Source organism: Gekko japonicus, unplaced genomic scaffold, assembly GCF_001447785.1.
Source record: "Gekko japonicus isolate JY-2015 unplaced genomic scaffold, Gekko_japonicus_V1.1 scaffold232, whole genome shotgun sequence".
NCBI classification, from domain to species: Eukaryota; Metazoa; Chordata; class Lepidosauria; order Squamata; family Gekkonidae; genus Gekko; species Gekko japonicus.
The window spans coordinates 1129851-1149240 of NW_015162481.1; the positions used below are offsets into that span (position 1 = coordinate 1129851).

A 19390-nucleotide genomic window follows, 5' to 3' on the forward strand; every position below is an offset into this window, starting at 1 on the left:
TGGGGGGGAGCAGCTGGCCTCGCCGCCGTCACCGCCACCTCGGAGCCAGCTGGCGAGGGGACCAGCCAGCCTCACTTGGGAGGGGGGAGCAGCCAGGCTCGCTGCCGCCGCCTCGGAGCCAGCCAGCCATCCGGGGCAAGGGCGGGTGCGGGCGGCCGCGAGTCCCGGGCAGCTGCAAGTCGCTGGCCCTCGCTTGGGGGGGGGAAGGAGTGGGGTGGTGGTGGAGGACATGGAGGAACCGGCAGGATGGGGGGTGGGAGAGCTTACCTGATCCTGCTGGTTCCTCCTCCGTCAGTTCATTTGAAGCTCCCCCCCCCCGCGAGTTTCGTGGGTCTTCTTTCTTGTATAGTATATAATCCATCAGTCTTTTCTTTTTTCAACCCTTTCTTGACATTTGTGTTCTGTGCTAACAGTTTCTATATTCCTCAAATGCACAGCAGCAACATATAGGGATGTGTGTGCTACTGAGTATGACATTTAAAGTAGGAGTTGAGCCTGGGTGATTAGAAGGTAGTTCTACATAGGAGTGTTTCTAGTTTTCTTAAGAGTCCTCTGTGCAGGGTGTTGAGAACCATGTTTAGCATTTCCCAGTTATGTGTCTCTGAGTATTAGAAGTTTTGTTACTGTGAAAATGCTTTCTACTTTGATGGAGAGGCTTGGTCTTTTGCCATCTAACAAGAGACTATTGACTTTCTTGATATAAACTAATAGGAAATAGTCTGTGAAATGGCATCAAGGCATTTAAACAGTCCCAGGTTTCAGGCCCAGTTTTGACACAGAAACTGCCCTGGTCACTCTGTTTGACCTACATTGGGAGAGTGTCAGGAAGAGTGGTACCCTATTGGTTTGTTAAGATTTCTTGAAAGCTTTACATACCACTGACTGTGGTATCCTTCTGGAAAACCTTGCAAGGTTAGAACTGGGTCAAACACTCAAATGGTTCACTCAAAGAGAGCCAGTTTGGTGTAGTGGTTAGGAGTGCAGACTCTAATCTCAGAGAACTGGGTTTGATTCCCCACTCCTCCACATGCAGTTGCTGGTGTGACCTTGGGTCAGTTATAAGTTCTTTCAGAGCTGTTCTCTCAAGGGCAGTTCTTGAAAGAGCTCTCTCAGCCCCACCTACCTCACAGGGTGTCTGTTGTGGAGAGGGGAAGGCGATTGTAAACCACTCTGAGACTCCTTTGGGTAGTGAAGGGCAGGGTATAAATTCAATCTCTTCTTCTTCATGCAGGGAGAGTAGATTTCAGAAAGGGGGGGGGCTGTAGTTGTGCCTTTTGGCATTTGCTGTGTGGGGTCTAACATGTTCCTTTCCGTTCCTGTGCTGTTAAACATGTATATGAAACTATTGTTGGAAGTAATCCATCCAGAGTTTTGGTCAGAGATGTCATCAGTATACAGTGGATGTGCCAGACTATTGAAATAGACATGGTAATGGATTGAATGAGGGTATTTATTAAACTAAAGCTGAATCCAGACTAACAGAGATGCTGCTGGCTGAAGAATCTTCAAACCTCGATGTTCAAGTATTGCCTGTGTTCTTGATGAGGTAACAACATTCTCAGTGGCCTTGAACATGTTTCACAAATAGGCAAGATACTGTAAATAAAAAACATTGGCTTGAGTCAAACGGATTTGGAATGGAAGGAGTTGATGGAATGGATCTCCTCCATTCATTGCAGCCCTTCTTCCAAGCTGCTCCAGAAGGTATGGGACCCTTGAATGGGTTGGAATGCTGTACATGGGTATGTCAGTAAAGGAAAAATTGATAGGAATTGCCCCCCCACCTTCAGTGAGCACATGTTCTGTTTCTGGGAGTGCTCATACAACAGAAGAGGATGTGCTTTCAGCTTATTGCCCGTCTAGCTGCAGCCTGCCTACACAGCTCCTTGCTATGTTCCAAAGTTTCTCTGACATTGAGGCATAAGTTGTCAGGGGGTGCAGGAGGCTACAGGGGAGAGGGAAAGATCATTCCGTCACTTTTCTATTCACTGTTTGTAGTATTCATCCCATTCTTAAAGTGCAAGAAGGTGAGAAAGTATAAGTGCATTGTATGTGTTAATGTTGTGCTTTTCGGAATAGCAAACTTTGTCCAACAGTATTTTTGGTTGTTTATAAAAGATCTATTTCTACCATTGAAATGATGACTCTTAGTTTTTAGTGTTTACCATATTTGGGAACTTTCTATGCAGGCAATGCAAAAAAAATCCAGAAATAATGAAACCATTTTAAAACCATTTTAAAAGGTCTCCTTTATTCTTAGAGAAAACAATTCTTTGAAAACCCTGAATATATTCAATACATTGTTTTACTTTACTACTTTGATTAAAGAATGCAAGATGTATCCTGTACATATACTTTTACCATTTAGTATACTTGTGACCAGTGCTTAAAAAAGTGCTGCTACTCATGATGTTTGCTGTTTTGTGGACCTGTTTCTGGTGGAAAGGCAGTACAAAAATGTTTTAAATAAAAAGACTATAAGGTATTAAGAGATTAAAAGATTAAAACATAGCACCTGGGTTTTGGCCACTGTGTGAGAGATGTTGTAATGGATGGCCCATTGGTCTGATCCAACATGGCTTCTCTTATGTTTTTATGTTCTTTTATATATTTATATTGGGGCTACCATATTTCCAGTAGGGGCCTCAAAGAAATGAATGGAAAGCCAGCAACTTCCTCATAATGAACAGAAACTCCTTGAAACTACTTGCCATGTCCAAGTCTCTGCATGTCTATGAATTGTTAGCATTAAAAGCATCAGTCTAGAGGTTGCCAGAGAAGGCCAGGCTGGCGGGCCAGAAAAAAGACACCAGTGCAGCTAACATGCACCATTGCACCTGCTGACATTATCTGTGGGCATGTCTTCAGCTGCAGGACAATTTTGTCTGCTGTTTCTCAGTCAGTCTGGCCTGTCCGCAGCACAGACAGCATTCTCAAAAGTCCTTATCCAAACCCAGGCCAAGAACTTTCATTAAGGAAGGGCTGCTGCAAAACAAAGTTACAAAAATGCTGGAGAGAGGCTATCCTCATTCTAGTCTTGGTAGCTGCCACCAGTCCTTCAGTCTATCCCAACAGCTTAGGAGTGAAAGGACAAGTCTCCCAGCCTTTCAGGGAATGAAGAAGAAAATTCAGCCCTGCAAGGTAGGACTGTGGACTGAGTTTCCAAACAAAATTCAATTACCATGCAGGTGGTCAAAGGCCGAGGCTTCTGGAAGAAGGTTTTGAGATCAGTGAAGGCAAAAATCCACAACAAGGTAAAAATATAATTATTTAAGGTGGAAAAAATAGATAAGACATGGACAAGACTGTGAAGGAACATAAAGCAAACTCTATGCTTATCCAGCTTAGCTAGTACAGTAAAACAAGATTCCAAGTTACCCAATGTTGGTTCATCTCAGGCGGTTAGTTTCAGCAATCCAAGTGGCTCTCTCTTGGGCCTTAGCCCTCATGAGTAAGCAGTTTGAGTTGTATGTCAGGAACACAGCAACTTGCATGGTGAAACAGTCACTTCCAGCTGAGCTGGGTAGCCACTGACATACTTCATGCCAAGTAGTTACTGAGCCCCCAAATGGCAAATGCTAACTAACTTTATGGAGAGGTTCTCTGATTGACCTCAGGCCTGTTAGGCCAATCAGAAACCTGGGAGGTGATGTAACTCTCTCTGTGTTGCTAAGCTCATGATGTATAGGGTGATGGACCAGAGGAGTAGAAATGAAACTGTACCGCAGATAAACCTCGCCTCTTTCCCACAGGTGCAAGGCCCATAGCTCAATTGCTTGGTATGTGCTAATTGCTAGGCCAGGGTAGGATAGTACTCCCTTTCACTATAGCTGCAAACTATCTTGCTTACAAGGTCACACTGACTCTGGACTCTTAACAGTCCCTGGGAATGTTTGTGTAGGCCTCTTGCAGCCCAAACCAAAGATTTTGTTACACAGAGCAAAAGCAAGGAGCCATTTTTCTTTACAGGCATAAGCCCTGCCAGCTGAAAGAGGTGCTGATATGCCATAGTGGCACACACACACACAAAAGCCCTGCTTGTGACATTTAGAAGTATGAATGCCTTCAGTTTCTTAAAGATGGAGAAACCTATAACCCTGTCTTAAGGTTCCAAAGCCCATCATAGTTTGTGCCAGTTGGGACTGGAAACATAACAGAAATGTCCTTTGTTTGTTATCTGAACTTAGAACCAGTGAGATGAGATACCACAAGCAGAGGTTTCAGATTGTTTCTTTTTTTCCTGGGACATAGACTAGTGGTTGGCCTCCAGGCCACAATATTAAGGAAGAATTACCAATAAATCTGGATAGCAAGTTAAATTATCACTGAATTCTGCTGCTCTGTGTCTCCACCACACACATTGTCATCAGAACTGGTGACAAAATTGGCCACATAATGCCCAAACCACGTAATTTAAACAATTTTTCCTTAAAAATAGTACAGTCTGATATTGTGTTCTCTAATTTAAATCTAATTCTGAAACACTTCTGCTTTCTCACAGTGGAGAGCCTTTGTGGTGCAGTGGTTAGAGTTTCAGGTTAGAATCTGGGAGACCTAGTTTCAAATTCCCATTGTGCTGTGGAAGCTCACTGGGTGAGTTGGGGCCAGTCACACATTTTCAGCCTAACCTACGTCACAGTTTTGTTCTGAGGATAAAATAGAACAGAGAATGAGATAAGCTGCTTTGGGTACCCATTGGGGAGAAAGGCGGGGTATAAATTAATTATATAAAATATAAATGCATCTCCATGAGTTTCAGAGAGCAGAGAGTATGGATTGAAATCAGCTTCTCTGCTCTTTCATATATTTTTGATGAATTGGTGTACGTATTTCCATGGACCATTTACTTTTAAATGCTGTAGAAGATGGAGGAATCAGAAACAGGCAAGAAGTTTTTAGAGTTCTCTGGAGTAATCAGTAATTGTAATTACCCAGCACTGTATACATAGTTATTAGAGAGCATTTTAGGGGAGTAAAGAAAAACAGTGGGTAAAACAAGTTGGATCCAACCAGCTTTTTCTGTTAGTAAAAAAGGAGAAGAGGATCTTCTGATTAGTCAAAAGGCTCTTCTGGAGGTATGGATGATAGCCACATGGAACAGGGAATGTACCGTGAAGGGGAACTGGGTGAAATGGAGTGGGAAAGCTGCCTGGATCCAACTCAGTATTTTAAAACCTTGCCTTAAAAAGAATTTCAAACATCATTCCAAAAGATAAAATAATTAATTATTATTAACTATTATTATTTATGTGTATGCCACTTTTCTGTTCAAAAAGAACACCTAAGGTGGCTAAGAAATGCACAACAGTCCAATACAATAGAAACAAATAGTCAATCCGTTATCAAGAGTTACCGTAAGAGACAAAATAGTTTGGCTGACCTTCAATTGAAAAAATGTTATTGGTGATGATAAAATAATTCCCACCCAACCCTTTCCAATTTTTCCACAAGAAATATTGGGAGGGGGAGTCTTCTCCCCCAGCTTGTTTTACTACCCAGTTATTCAAATTTTTAGTTATTTGATATTACAACAGCCAGTGACTTAGAACCCATTATTACCTGGTAGATTATCAATAATGAATTTGTACTCTATACTTTTCTTAACTGTATGAAATTATGTATTAAGCCATTAATGAAAACCAAAAGAATGTAGGAAGTATAAATTTTGGGGGTAGTAACTATCATGCAAATTGTCCTTTCTGTGAAGTGTTACATGTTAACTGTAGTTGCAAGGCCTCTGAATAAAATAATCCACTATATATTCTATACATTTTAATCAAAAGTATTTCAATCAAGGCACATTTCACAGATTAAAATGCTTTGGGAAAAGTTATTGGAACTTATTATCTATAGGGCTGACACTTGCTAAAAAATAAATCACCATGGAGCGCACATTTCATACTTTTGTAAAACTGACATTAATTTTTTAGATGGCTGACATACAGTCTTTAAATAATTCATGAAAATGATGAATAATGGAGAACTTTTAGTATTGAAGAACTGTATTGTGTCTCAATTGGATTTTGCTTAATGGAGTCTAGTTAAGAATTTTAGCAGGGAGTGCAAGCATGAGTGATTTGGTATGTTCTTGAAAGTAGGGGGCTAGCAATTAAATATTCTGAGTTGCAGAAATGAATCAACATCCACTCTAAATCCAAGATACTGCAACAAAGCTCAGCAAGATATAAGTTTAATTGAAATTGGCCTGATTTGGAATCTAGTTCTTTGAAAGAGTGAAGGGATGAATTTACTATAGATCACCTGGGCACAACTATGAAGGCAAAGTTCCTGAATACCAGCCCATTAGGAGAAGGTTGATACTGGGAGAGAACAGGAATATAATATATCTGGGTTCTGGTTTGAGTGTCTTTTAGGATCACAGGTAGTGAGATGTCCCTGTCTGCCCACTGTTGTGAAATGGCAGAGAAGTTCCAAGTAATGTTAGCTTTAGAAGTATGTCTGCATCACAAAGTGGAGTTAGGCACTCCTATTTTATAGTTGAGATTCAGAGCTTATCTCTGTTTAGTCTGAGGTCCCCTTATTTCACAGTGAAAAAGGAATTCCATGGTCTTTCACTTAAATTTTTCTGCTACATGTTTTTACATCTGATTTCTATTGTTCTGGATTCCCTGTGATTTCTGTGGTGGAGCTAACAGTAAGAAGGAAGGAGACTTCCTCCATGTGCTTAGAACATGAGAGAAAGTGTACTTGCCTAGTAGTATATATGAAGCTCGATCCATAACATTTATTTATCATATTTTTATCCTGCCTTCCTCCCCCATGGGGACCCAAAGCAGCTTACAAAAATAATTTTTAAACAAATTTGCATGACACAAATATAAAAAACAAAGATACAAATGTAGACAAAACATCATGGGTTCGTGTCCACCTGATGACTCCATCAGGCCAACACCATGGGATAAGAGCCAGGGACTCACCTGTAGGCTTTATATATGTGCAGTGAGAGAGAGAGAGAGACTCAAGCCCTAGAGATTTCAAAATGGCAGTCATCTTCCTTCCATTTCCCCTTCTGCCTTATTACACAGAATCTAATATAACAAATTGGCTCCTACTAGCTTTTCTGCTTGATCTTGCCTTCTTTGGTTTTTTATTGCAACACTGTTCTTGTCCATGGGCTTCCTGCATTCTTTAGGTCAGAAGGGTCCCTCTCCTTTCTCTATTTGGTTTTGGTTTATTTTGATATATAACAAGGCAGCTCTCAGTAGATGTCACCTGGTAAGGCCATGTGCATTAAGGGGTTTACAATAGAAGATAACTAGGTGAAGAAATCTGGGAAGCACCATGGGGAATGGAAAGAACTGCAAAACATTGAGATTAGGAAAATGTACTGAGTATATTTTTATTTATTTTTTAAAATATTTGGAGGTGGCAGTTGGATAATTTCTAGTCGAACCATTTGTAGGCATAAAGCTGTGGCCTTCATCTCCCCCTGCAAGTAGTTGGTATTACGTACATGGTTACAGTGGTAGGGGAAGTGGCTGATACAGCAGTAGATGCAAGAATGGTAGCAAGCATGCACAGGTGTTTCAGAGGGGCTTTTGTGTGCTCAGTGGAATTTTTTTCTTTGAACAACACCCCCCAGCACAATGTTCCATATTTTTGCTTTTGAAAATCTCCTTAGATTTAAAGTAGCATTGGTGGGAGGGGAAAAGTCTACTGTTCAAGAAGCAGATTTCGGCATGAAGAACTGGCTTCCTGCTTCATTGTATCCCAGCCTTTGTCTTCATGGCACAGTATGAATAATAAATTTGGCTCCCAGATGTGCCACCTTTGGTTATATTTTGTTGTGAGTAGGATTATGAATGTTGACACAGATCAAGAAAGGGGGTGGCTGTGTGTACTTTATGCAGCGTTTCATCTGTTATGTGCTGTTGTGTGAGATAATCGTCAGCCATGCAGCTATGCCACTTAAATAGTTGCAGAGCTTTCTCTGATGTTTATCACACTGGGAAAGAGAGAGTGGTGGATGTTTACCATTTCATTGATCAGTATCTCAGGGGGACGGTGGTTCAGGTCCTGAACAGGGGAAGTCTGTTCTAAATCCTGTGAAGTCAGTGAGTTTAGAAAGGTGTAACTCCTTGTATGATTTTTTTTCTTTTACATTTTTGGAAGTTTAGGTACATTTTGTAAACTTGGGTATAGAGAATTAAAGGTGTTGGGACACTAGAAATGGTTGGGTTACAAATTGTATTTATTTTTGTTTATTTTGCTTCATTTATACCCAGCCTTTCTCCCCAGAGGTGACCCAAAGCAGCCTTACATTATTCTCCTCACCTCCATTTTATTTGCACAACACCCCTATGAGGTGCACAAGGCTAAGAGAGAGACCGACTGGCCCAAGGTAGGGTTGCCAAGTCCTTACTGCATGTAGAGTGGGGGACTCCAGCGCTGCTCCGGGAGCCCTTGCGCGCGCTTGTCGCAATTATGTCACCTGGAAGTGACGCAACCACGTCCGGCACACTGGGGGCGGGGCCACAATCATTCAAGGGAAAACCATAGAGATTTCCCTCGGATGACCGCGGCCCCACCCCCAACGTGCCCGACTGCATCACTTCCGGGTGACGTGCTGACGTCGGGCACATCATGTGCTTTGGGGGTGGGGTTCCCCCCGGGGCCCGATCTGCTGGCGGCGGGTAACGGGCCTCTTGGGCGGGGGTTTTCCCGCCCCCCGGGGGGGGGACTTGGCAAGCCTAGCCCAAGGTCACCAGCATGCTTCTGTGGCAGAGTGAGGATGTGAACCTGTGTCTCGCAGATCCTACTCTGGTCACTATACTTAAGCCACTACACCACATTGGCTCACAAATGAAAGGGGTGCAATATATTTGGAGATATTCTCCTGGTGAATTTGTTGCCGGGACTCTTGTATACGTTAGTTTTTATCCAGTATTTTTACTAATGTGTATTTGCCTTTTGTTGTTAATTGTAGCTTTAAAGAAAAGTAAAGGAAGTAACATCCTTGTTAATAGTCTGTGCCATCTATCCTGGTACTTTGACACAAGGGAGTTCATGTGGAAGCAGCCTTGATTGCGTGCACAGCCTCTTTTGTGAAAGCTGAGATCTCACTAGTCAGCAGACTTAGTCCCTGCTTTCCTTCCTGAACAATTGACTTATTGGACTTGAGCTTTAAAAGAAATTGGTGCTTTCATCCCTTGCTGCTTCGTTGGAGCAGGGGCCACGCATGCTGCATCTAGCGACATGCATAGTTCACCATCTTACTAGAAAAATACGTACATACTGTCTGTATTGTCCCTGCCAGATCAGGACATGTGAATTTCCACTTCACTTCATAGCCCACAGTTTATCTACAATTTGTTGGTTTTTCTCTTTCAGAACTATGGATCTCTGTATATCATTCAAAAGTACATTTACCATGCATCCCAAAGTACAGCTTCTTCAAGAAAGCCATCCATCTTTGCTTTGTACCTTTAGCCTACAGTTCTGGAGTCTATATTAAAAAAAAGATTACGCTTCTCTAATAGCTAATAATGCAGATGTTAAGTACTAGAAATTAAATTAAGTTTAGAAAGATAATTGTTATAACCTCATCAGTGCTGATTGAATCAATTATCTTAACAGCATCTACATATTAAATGAAGTGCTCTTTTTTCTGGATAGGATAACTAAGGGGGAAAAACCAAATAGAAAAGGCAGATCTATTTTACTTTAGTGCCAAGAGAAAGATTACTGCCGTTTGCTAAACGTACCTCTAAACAAGCCTGGTATCCAGATTGTTTAGCATTAAACACAGAACACGCTCATCATTACACTGTCATTTAAATAGATCCATTTTTGGTGGCTTGGAATAAATTTTTTAAAAAGCCATCTGTTACTGTTACATAATTCTGTAATGTGTTCCTAGAGCAAACAAATACGTTAAAATATAATCATGATAAAATGACGACCCAGGTATTTAATAAGCACAGCAAAAGTTAAATATAACAGTTTATTAATAGAAAATCATCACATGAACACATGGAACAGCCTTATACTAAATCAGACCATTGGTCCATCAAAGTCATTATTGTCTACTCAGGCTGGCAGCAGCTCGCCAGGGTCTCAAGCTGTGACAGACAGCACTTTTAAAAGCTTTGTCATGCTATATAAACAAAGGACAGTGAAGGGTTAATTCTTCACAGAAACAGAGATCCTTGAGGGACAGGCTGCTCCAAGCAATCTGATTGGTTAGCATCAGCTGAATAGAGAAAGTCTGGAGAGATTCAGTCAAATTTCTGTCTTAACTGAGAAGAGACGTGTACTGAGACTGTCTGAGACTAGCCCTGACAGAAGAAGGGTTTAGTGCTGACAGAGTCAGATTTCTACCTTGACTGAACACAGTCTGAATTCAGCATTAGCTGAGGGCAGTTTGAACATAGACAGAGAACTGGGGGAAAGTTTGGCAAGGAAGTTTGGATAGTAGAGAAGATTCCCATTCAAGCCAAAGGAAATGGGATAGATCTTCTAGAGAGAGAAGATTCCCTACCCAGTCAATCAGGGAGAGTTATCACTGAGGGATGCAGAATTCCTTGTGCTGGTGTAATTAGAAACTGTCTTTAGAGACCTTAAAAGTCAATCAAAAATTGTTTCATTCAAGGGCAGACCTGGTATTGACCAACCAGGAGCCTTTGGTATGCAACAACACAGTTAAATCCACAAACAAATGTTGTACTCAGGTGGAGCCTGACACTTTTTGCTCTACTTGGGAATTCTGGGAGGCACCAGTGCAAACACAACAATTGGAGCAAGAGATAAGAGCAAGGTTGCAAACCGGTACCGAGTCAGAAAGCCAAGAGTTCTATCCACAGGTCTGGGGAAAAACAAGGAAAGCAGGAATTCAGAATCAAGGCTGGGGATTCAATGCTACAGGTCAGGTCTGGGTACCTAAACTGAGAAGCAAACACAGGCTAAAGCTGCAAGGTCAGGCAAGATAGAAGTTTGTTCGCTGTGTAAACACCTCATAGCTGGGTGGTAGCAACGTTGCTTCCACACTGACTGCTAGTTTGTGATGGTTCCTGTAACAACTTTGTGCATCAATTAGTGCTGATCACCTTTGTGCAATCAACCTGGCACTCCTACACCTTTCTACAGCCGTCAACCATTCTTTAACTTTCAGGTGTACACCATTAGGTCCTGGAGACTTATTGGTATTTAATTTCCTCAATAAGCCTAGAACTTAATCACTCACCACTTCAGTTTGGTTCAGTTCTTCAGATTCCGTTCCTGAAAAAATTAGCTATGGCATGGGTACATGCCCCACACCTTCCACAGTGAACACAGAAGAAAAAAATTCATTAACCATCTCTGCCATCTCCCCATATTCCTTTAGTCAATCCCATTATTCTTTGGTCATCCAAAGGCCCAAATGCTTCTCTGTCTGGTTCCCTGCTCCAAATAGATTGAAATAAATGTTTATTGTTTGTCTCAATGCTTTTAGCAACCTGCTCCTCAAATTCTCTTTTTGCATACCTAGTTACTAACTTACATTTCTTTTGTGATCTCTTCTGCTCAGTTCATTGGGGCAGACCTTCCACTTTTGAAAGGAAGCCTCTTCACTTTTTTTTAATAGCTTCCTTGACTTGTGTTGGTAACCATGCAGGCATTCTTTTAGACTTGGCAATGCCTTTTCTAACCCAGTGAATGCATCTTATCTGGGCTTCAATAAATGTGCCTGGTGTTTAGTCATGCCGGCCACATGACCACGGAAATGTCTTCGGACAGCGCTGGCTCTTCGGCTTTGAAACGGAGATGAGCACCGCAACCCTAGAGTCGGATTCGACTGGCTTTCGAGCAAGGGAACCTTTACCTTTACCTTTAAATAGTTTCCAAGCATTCTCTACACATTGGACTGCATTTTGTTTCCCTCCAGGTTTCTTTTAACTATTCCTCTCTTTTTTGTAAAGTTCCCTCTTTTGAAATCAAATGTTAGAGTTTTTGACTTCAGGAGTAACTTTCCATTGACTTGAATGCTGAACTTAATAGCATTGTGGTCACTGTTCCCAATTTGTGCAACAGCCTCTACATCTCTTACCAAGTCTTGAACCCTGCTCAGAACCAAGTCCACGATCACTACCCCTCTTGTTGGCTTTGAGGCCAACTGTTCCAAAGAAACTGCTGCCTCAGCGCCATTTTGGCTTAACTTTTAGCCTGTTTCACTTTCAATAGTTCCATCAAAGTTCTTTAAGAGTGAAATAAGTTTCTGTAACAATATTTTCCAAATAGCAGGTAAAACATTTCAAAATGTTGTTTTTCCCCTGCATGTTTGATGTAATAAAATCCAAAAATTTGCGTGGCCGCCGGACGGAGAGTTTTACCCCCCCCCCTTTTCCTCTGGACAGATTTATAGGGGCAATCAAGTGTCTGTTTACGGGCTTAACTATTAAAGTAGAAGATAAGGTTGCTTACGGGGTCTTCGCCAAGATGATTTGTGGCAAGGTATAGAGGCTCTTTCGGGGCTTGATGTAGCTTTCCAGCCGTGAACTGCGTGACTGGTCCTTCTGGAGCTTCTGCTTCAAGACAAACTGAAACTTCACCTGTTGTTGCCGCAAACAGGGAGCTCAGTTTAAGTCTTCTGCTTCCAGTTTCCTACTCCCGAGGAACTGGTGGACCCTTGTCAAATCTGGAGGAGTCCAGAAATGTCAAGAAAGTCCCCTAAAAAGACTGCAAAGGTTGGTGAGATCCAGAGCTCTGGATCTCGCTACTCCATCACCCCTCCTCCTCCGAGGCCAACTGTTCCAGTTCTCAGTCATCTCCCTTATATATAAAAGCTGAATAGTGGTGGCACTTCTCTAGAACATTCCACACGCTCCGGAATTGGTTGGCGCCCTGGTGTGTCACTCAGAATCTGTCCCTATCCACTGGCTGCATTGCTTGAGTCTCGCCTCCAACATTCTAAACAGTTTGCTGTTCCTCTCCCCCCCATAGCCAGTCAGAACACAGAGGTTATTTGCATATGCAGCCTCATTGGCCTTTGCCTCAGAACACAGAGGTCATTTGCATATGCAACTTGATTGGCTTTTGCCTCTAACATTCTAAACAGTTTGTTGTTCTGAGGTAAAATGTGTCCAATCTCCAGGTGAGGGCTGGAGATCATTTAGAATTACAACTGTTTTCCAGATGGCAGAGATTAGTTCCCCTGGAGAAAATGGTGGGCTCCAGTTCCCCTGGAGAAAAGGGTGGGCTCTCCCCTGGAGAAAATGGTGGAGAAATTGCCCCCATATGACAGCCAATGTGACGTAGCAGTCAGGGCTTCAGAGCACGGGAGAGGCTGCAGGTGTTTGGGGGGTGGAAAGCTGAAGAGTGAGGGGAAAATAAAGGTAGGTTGATGATTGGCTGGGCAGGAGATAGGGTTGCCAACTCCAGTTGGGAAATTCCTGGAGATGTGAGGGATGGAGCCTGGAGAGGGTGAGGTTTCAGGAGGCGTGGGACCTCGGACAGGTACAAAGCCATAGACTCCACCCTCCAAACCAACTATTCCCTTCTGGGGAACCATCGTTGCCAATCTCCAGGTGAGGGCTGGAGATCACTCAAAACTACAGCTGTTCTTTAGGTAGCAGAGATCAGTTCCTCTGGAGATTATACCCTGCTGAGGTCGCCACAGCAAATTGACACTGAGTGTCCAAGGCCGGGGCACCCGCCCAGAGCCTCTTTCTAGAGATCGTTGTATTTATTTCCACAACGAGCCTTTTTCCTAGTTTATGATATTTAGGAATTTCATTTCTACAGCATTACTCGAGCACATGTTTACCCAGTTCATGTGAGGGCTGTTGAAGCCTACCTTGCACTATTTCACTAGGATGGTCCTATGTTATGGTGGCTACAGCAAGAGGTTTTGAAGGAGGCAGGTAAAACAAAGCTGGCTCTGGAGGGCCCTTATTGTTGGGTGTTAGGTACAGGTTTGTGTCTCAATAATGAAGTATTTGAGGTTGCACTATTGAAAGGCACTTTTTATTCTTTTCTTTTTTTTAAATCCCTGGAGGGATATTTTTATTTTTGCAATACACTACAAACTACAAAGAAAGTATAAAGGAAGGGGACTACATCTAGGGACAAAGAAAAGGTAACCACACTATACTAAAATCCCAAGAGGAGGAGACCTTATCCCTGTTAGTGAAAGTGTTAGTAATATAAGTGTTAATAAGAACAATATACTTGTAGAGTTCTTGTTTGTCTCAGCTTCAATGTTAACATGTTATTTTGTTGTTATGAGAGAGCTTTCTGATCGTCTTATTCTTCGCTTCAAAAGGCAATTCTCAGAGTCCTTCTGCCTTTACTTCGGTTTTCTGTCTCTAAAGTCATATACCACTCTGACTGCCTCTGCTCCGGTTTCCACAGCAGAGTCCTCCTCTGTTCCCGAGGTGGCAGAGTCACTTGATTTCGTTTCTTCCTCTTTGGAATCTTCCTCCGTTCCCAGCTGGCGTCACACAACTTCCTTGGCTTTAAAGGTAGAATCAATCTTTTCTCTTTTACCGTTGATTTTGAAGATGACACCCTCCATGATCGTCCACCTATACGAAATTCCGTTAGTTTGAAGAAAAGAAATTAAGTCCTTATAGTTTTTCCTCTTTTGATGAATTTCAAATTGAATGTCTTTTAAAGTTTTAATTATTAACTTTCCCATTTTCAGTGGAGTTGCTGATGTCGCCTTTAAAATAGCATCTCTGGTCTGTCTTCTTGAGAATCTGACCACAATTTCTCCAGACAGGCTATCTTTTTTTTAATGTAATTGGAGTAAGCCCTATAAGCCGTCTCCATCTCTTTTACCAGTTCATCCGCTGTTAAGCCTATTGCTGGAGCGATGATCTCGCTAAGTATCTTCCTCCGATCCTCCTTCTCTGCCTCAGGAACTCCCTGGAATCTGAGAATCATGTTGGCTTTTTCCATCTGCAGCTGTAACAGATGTTTTTCTTGTAGATTTTGCTTTGTTTCCACTTCTCCCATTCTTTTCTTCATTTTCTTGCTTGTGGTGTCCAACTCCTTAAGTTTCCCAGCTACCTGCTCCACCTTCTCCGTTTCTTTCAGTTGGAGCTGCTGAGATGCAAAGTTTTTATTCATTACAGTCAGTTGCTGGTTAATACCATCGAGTTGCTCCATCACTGGCTTGAGCATATCCGCTAGCATTTTCATGACGTCTGCTTCCTCTTCTGGTTTTGGGCTCTGGCTGCCAGGCGGTTTCGTTTTCAGCTTTCTTTACACGGCAGCCATTTTTATTATTTGTTTACAGTTTCTGACGCTTCCCTCCAACTTTAAAGATCGCTCCCACGCTGTCAGCAATCAAGTAAGCCTCTCAAAACACACTCGCTGTTTTTCCTCCCCCTTCCCCCTTCATCTCGCTTATCAGTCTTTTCGCATAAGAGGCGTCCCTCTTTGCAATCCACTTTCCCATGGGGGAGTTAATTTGCTTTTTACAATCGTCCGCTTATTTTGAACTCACGTTCATTGTTGGTCAATTTCTCTGACCTCGCTTGCTTCAACGCTATTCTACTCGATCTCCAGCGCTTGTCCCGGTCAAACCAGCTTGTGCCCGAAGGCCACGCAGCGGCCGGACCATCAGGGCGGAGGGGAGCTTCAAATTCTCTGGCTTTACGCCATCTTAAGAGGCTACCCCTCAAAAGCCCTCTGGCCTGGAGCCTATCCCAAAGGCTCCATGAGGGTGCTACTTGAGGTAGCACTCCTCCAACCCGCTGGTGTGCAGATCGTTCCCCCACGGTCCTGGGAGAATGTCCACCATCGCTGCTCCATAAACCGGAAGCCTCTATTTATTCTCTTTGTTGGATTCAACTGGCTTTTCCACTCAGATTTTACCTGACCTCCAAATTTCACTCTTTACAGCAGCCCGTGCCCCATATTGCTTTTGTCTGTGGAAGTCCCACGATCCCCCACACATCTTTTTTGTTGGTAAGAAGGGATCCCTTCCTCTAATGTAATTGTAGAAAGAATTTCATTCAAGGCCATACATTTCTATAGTTAACTCACTACTGTACCTAATCCTTGGTGCCTCTTACAAAAATCCATCAAATTTGTAGTCCTTTTTTCTTGCCTTTTTATAGGATGCCAATGCACACTGTTCAGAAATGTTCATCTTTTTCACAGCAACAAGATAAAATCAAAGCAATGCCTTTGGCATAAGAAAAACTGGAATGATTTTTCACAGCCATTTACTTCTTTGTCTACTAGAAGAATTGGTGGGGTTTTGGAGGCTGGAGGCCAACTCTCTTGCATCTATTTAGTTGCATAACAGGTTTATAATTCATGAATAGTCTGAGGACTAATGAATAAAAGAAAATGGTGAGAATAGTGAGATGAAGCATCGCAGTTATATTTGTCCTTGTTGCCTTGGTAACTAATTGTTCATATTAATACCTCTCATATGCATAGCTCAGTAGCCTTCAAAGTTCACGGACAGCTTTTAAACATTTTTAACTAGACCAAAGGTTTTGGACAGTTTTCCCACAGATCAGGTTAATAGAATTTCAGCCTTCAGAGTGCATAAGCCTAGTCCGAGATGAAAGGTTTTCCTTGTATGTGCATCTGTCTTTGTATCAATCCAGTTGTCGGTACTATTGTGTGTCCCCTAGCTGAGCTTTTGATTAGTAATTTGTGTGTATTGCACTTTGTCATCTTCAGGCTACAGAAAATTGTTCTGTATTACCTTAAGTTTGTACGTGCATCTATACCACCAATTTACCTTTGTGGTATCAAAATAGCTTCCTAAACCAGTGACGTGCCAAGGGTGTGTGTGGGGAGCAATCCACCCCAGGGGCAGCTTAAGGAAGGCCTTTGAAGGAGACACTCGAAGCTAGGGTCATCCTGCTGCCTCCAGCCAAATGTCTTCCCTTTCTTTTTTAAGATGCAGTTCTGGCTGCAACCAGTAGAGCTACAGGGAGGTCTGAGCATAGCAAAAAGCTCTAGGATTAACTAACTTCCCTGGCTTTCTCCAAGACTCAAGCAGACTTCCTTAACAGATTGCACTGATAGTTGCTATAGTAATTTATTTATTTATTTATTTGTTGAATTTATACCCCGCCCTCCCCCGTAGGGCTCAGGGCGGCTTACATAGTATAAAACTTGCTCATAAAACATCAAATACTTTAGTACAAAAATACAATATACAATTTAAAACCCAAACAAACAATAAAGTGCTCAACTACATAGCATCCATTTCAGAATATCAGAGAGGACAAAACCACAAAAAAACCCAAACATCCCCCGGTAGGCATTACATAGTAGATGTTGAACAGATGTTCCTCCTACCCTCCTAAGGCCCTCAACCCCCCCACATTGATAGTAATATAGCAGGGGGGGTGGCAGCGGCCCCTAATCAAAAGCCTGATGGAAGAGCTCCGTCTTACAGGCCCTGCGGAATTGCACCAGGTCCCGCAGGGCCCGGATCTCCTCTGGGAGCTCGTTCCACCAGGTGGGGCCCGCCACCGAGAAAGCCCTAGCCCTCGTGACGGCCAACTTAGCATCCTTGGGGCCCGGTATAGTTAGAAAATTTTGGGCCCCAGACCGTAGCGCTCTTGGGGAAACATACGGGGAAAGGCGGTCCCTCAGGTAGGCTGGACCCAGACCATATAGGGCTTTATAGCTAAGAACCAGCACTTTGAAGCGAATCCTGTACGCTATTGGCAACCAGTGCAGCGCTTTCAGCACAGGCTGAATATGGTCCCTTCTAGAGAGACCCATTAACAGCCTGGCCGCAGCATTGCCAGAGAGAGAACAAAGTTTGAGTCCAGTGGCACCTTTAAGACCAACAAAGCTTTATTCAAGGTATAATATTTCATGTGCACTAGGGTTGCCAGGTCTGGGGTGAGAAATATCTGGAGAATTAGAGGATGGAGCCTGGGAATGGTGGGGTTTGGGGAGGGGTGGGGCCTCAACAAGTTATAATTCAATAAACTCCACCCTCCAAAGTAGCCATTTTCTCCAGGAGAACTGATCTCTGTTGTCTGGAGATCAGTTATAATAGCAGGAGATCTGCAGGCCCCAACTGGAGGCTGGCAAACCTAATGTGCACACACTTTTTCAGAGGGAGGGGGGATTCTTCTGACAAGGACAATTTACATTGAGATAGCCTTGCTGTGCTGTTTACTTTGAGAACTTACTTTGATACCCGTGGAATATTGAGTCAAATTCAAGGTTTTGGTTTTGACCTGATCGCACATTAAAAGAAAGGAAGGGGGCGCAAGAAAGAGATGTGTTGGGATTAGGGGTGTGCATTCAGTTCTATCAGAGCTGTCCCCCCTTCAGTTTCTACTGCAGAGACTCTGGTTTCACATCAGTCCGGGGGGGGGGGGTTGCTGTTTTTTCTCGACCATTGGAAACAATTGAGAATGGGAGCACTTTCTTTGGGGGCCCATAGAATTGGACCCCCTGGTCCAAAAAAACACTGTGTCATAATAGGTGATTTTAACTACCCACACATTGATTGGGTCAATATGTGTTCTAGTCAGGGAAATAGAGATTGAGTTTCTAGACACTCTAAATGACTGTGCTATGGAGCAGATGGTCACGGAACTTACCAGGGGAGAGGCGATCCTTGATTTGGTTCTAAGTAACACTCAAGGTCTGGTGAGAGATGTAAAAGTGATTGCCCCACTTGGGAACAGTGATCATAATGTTATTGAGTTCAACATTTGTATAAATAGGGAATTGGCCAAAAAGACTGACACAACCACTTTTAACTTTAAAAGGGGTAACTTCTCTGATATGAGAGGACATGTGGGGAGGAAACTGAAAGGAAAAGTAGAAAGGGTCAAAACCATTGGGGAAGCTTGGAAACTATTTAAAACTACGATCGTAGAAGCTCAAAAAAAAAATATTCCGCAGGTTAGGAAAGGCACAAACAGGTATAGGAAAAAGCCTGCATGGTTAACAAACAAAGTAATGGAAGCTGTAAAAGGTAAAAAAGATTCCTTTAAGCAGTGGAAAGCTAGTCACAGTGAGGCTGATACAATGGAACACAGGCTGTGGCAAATAAAATGCAAGTCTGTGGTCAGGCAGGCAAAAAGGGAATATGAGGAGCATATAGCAAAAAACGTAAAAACCAACGATAAAACTTTCTTCAAATACATTAGATGCAGGAAGCCAGCCAGGGAGGCAGTGGGCTCCTTGGATGACCAAGGGGTAAAAGGAGTACTGAAGATTGATAGGGAAATGGCTGAGAAGCTAAATGCATTTTTTGCCTCTGTCTTCACTGTGGAAGATGAGATGTGCTTGCCCACTCCAGAACCGCTGATTTCAGGAGGGGTGTTGAAAGACCTGAGTCAGATTGAGGTGATGAGAGAGGAGATCCTAAAACTGATAGACAACTCAAAAACTGATAAATCACCAGGCCCAGATGGCATACATCCAAGAGTTCTGAAAGAACTCAAAT

The 19390-nt window shown here is 42.8% G+C and overlaps 1 protein-coding gene across 1 annotated transcript in view; it reads left to right on the forward strand.

The window, feature by feature from the left end:
- Positions 1–19390, forward strand: part of STK3 (serine/threonine kinase 3) — a 185234-nt gene that overhangs the window by 101164 nt on the left and 64680 nt on the right. The gene's annotated exons all lie outside the window — the stretch shown is intronic.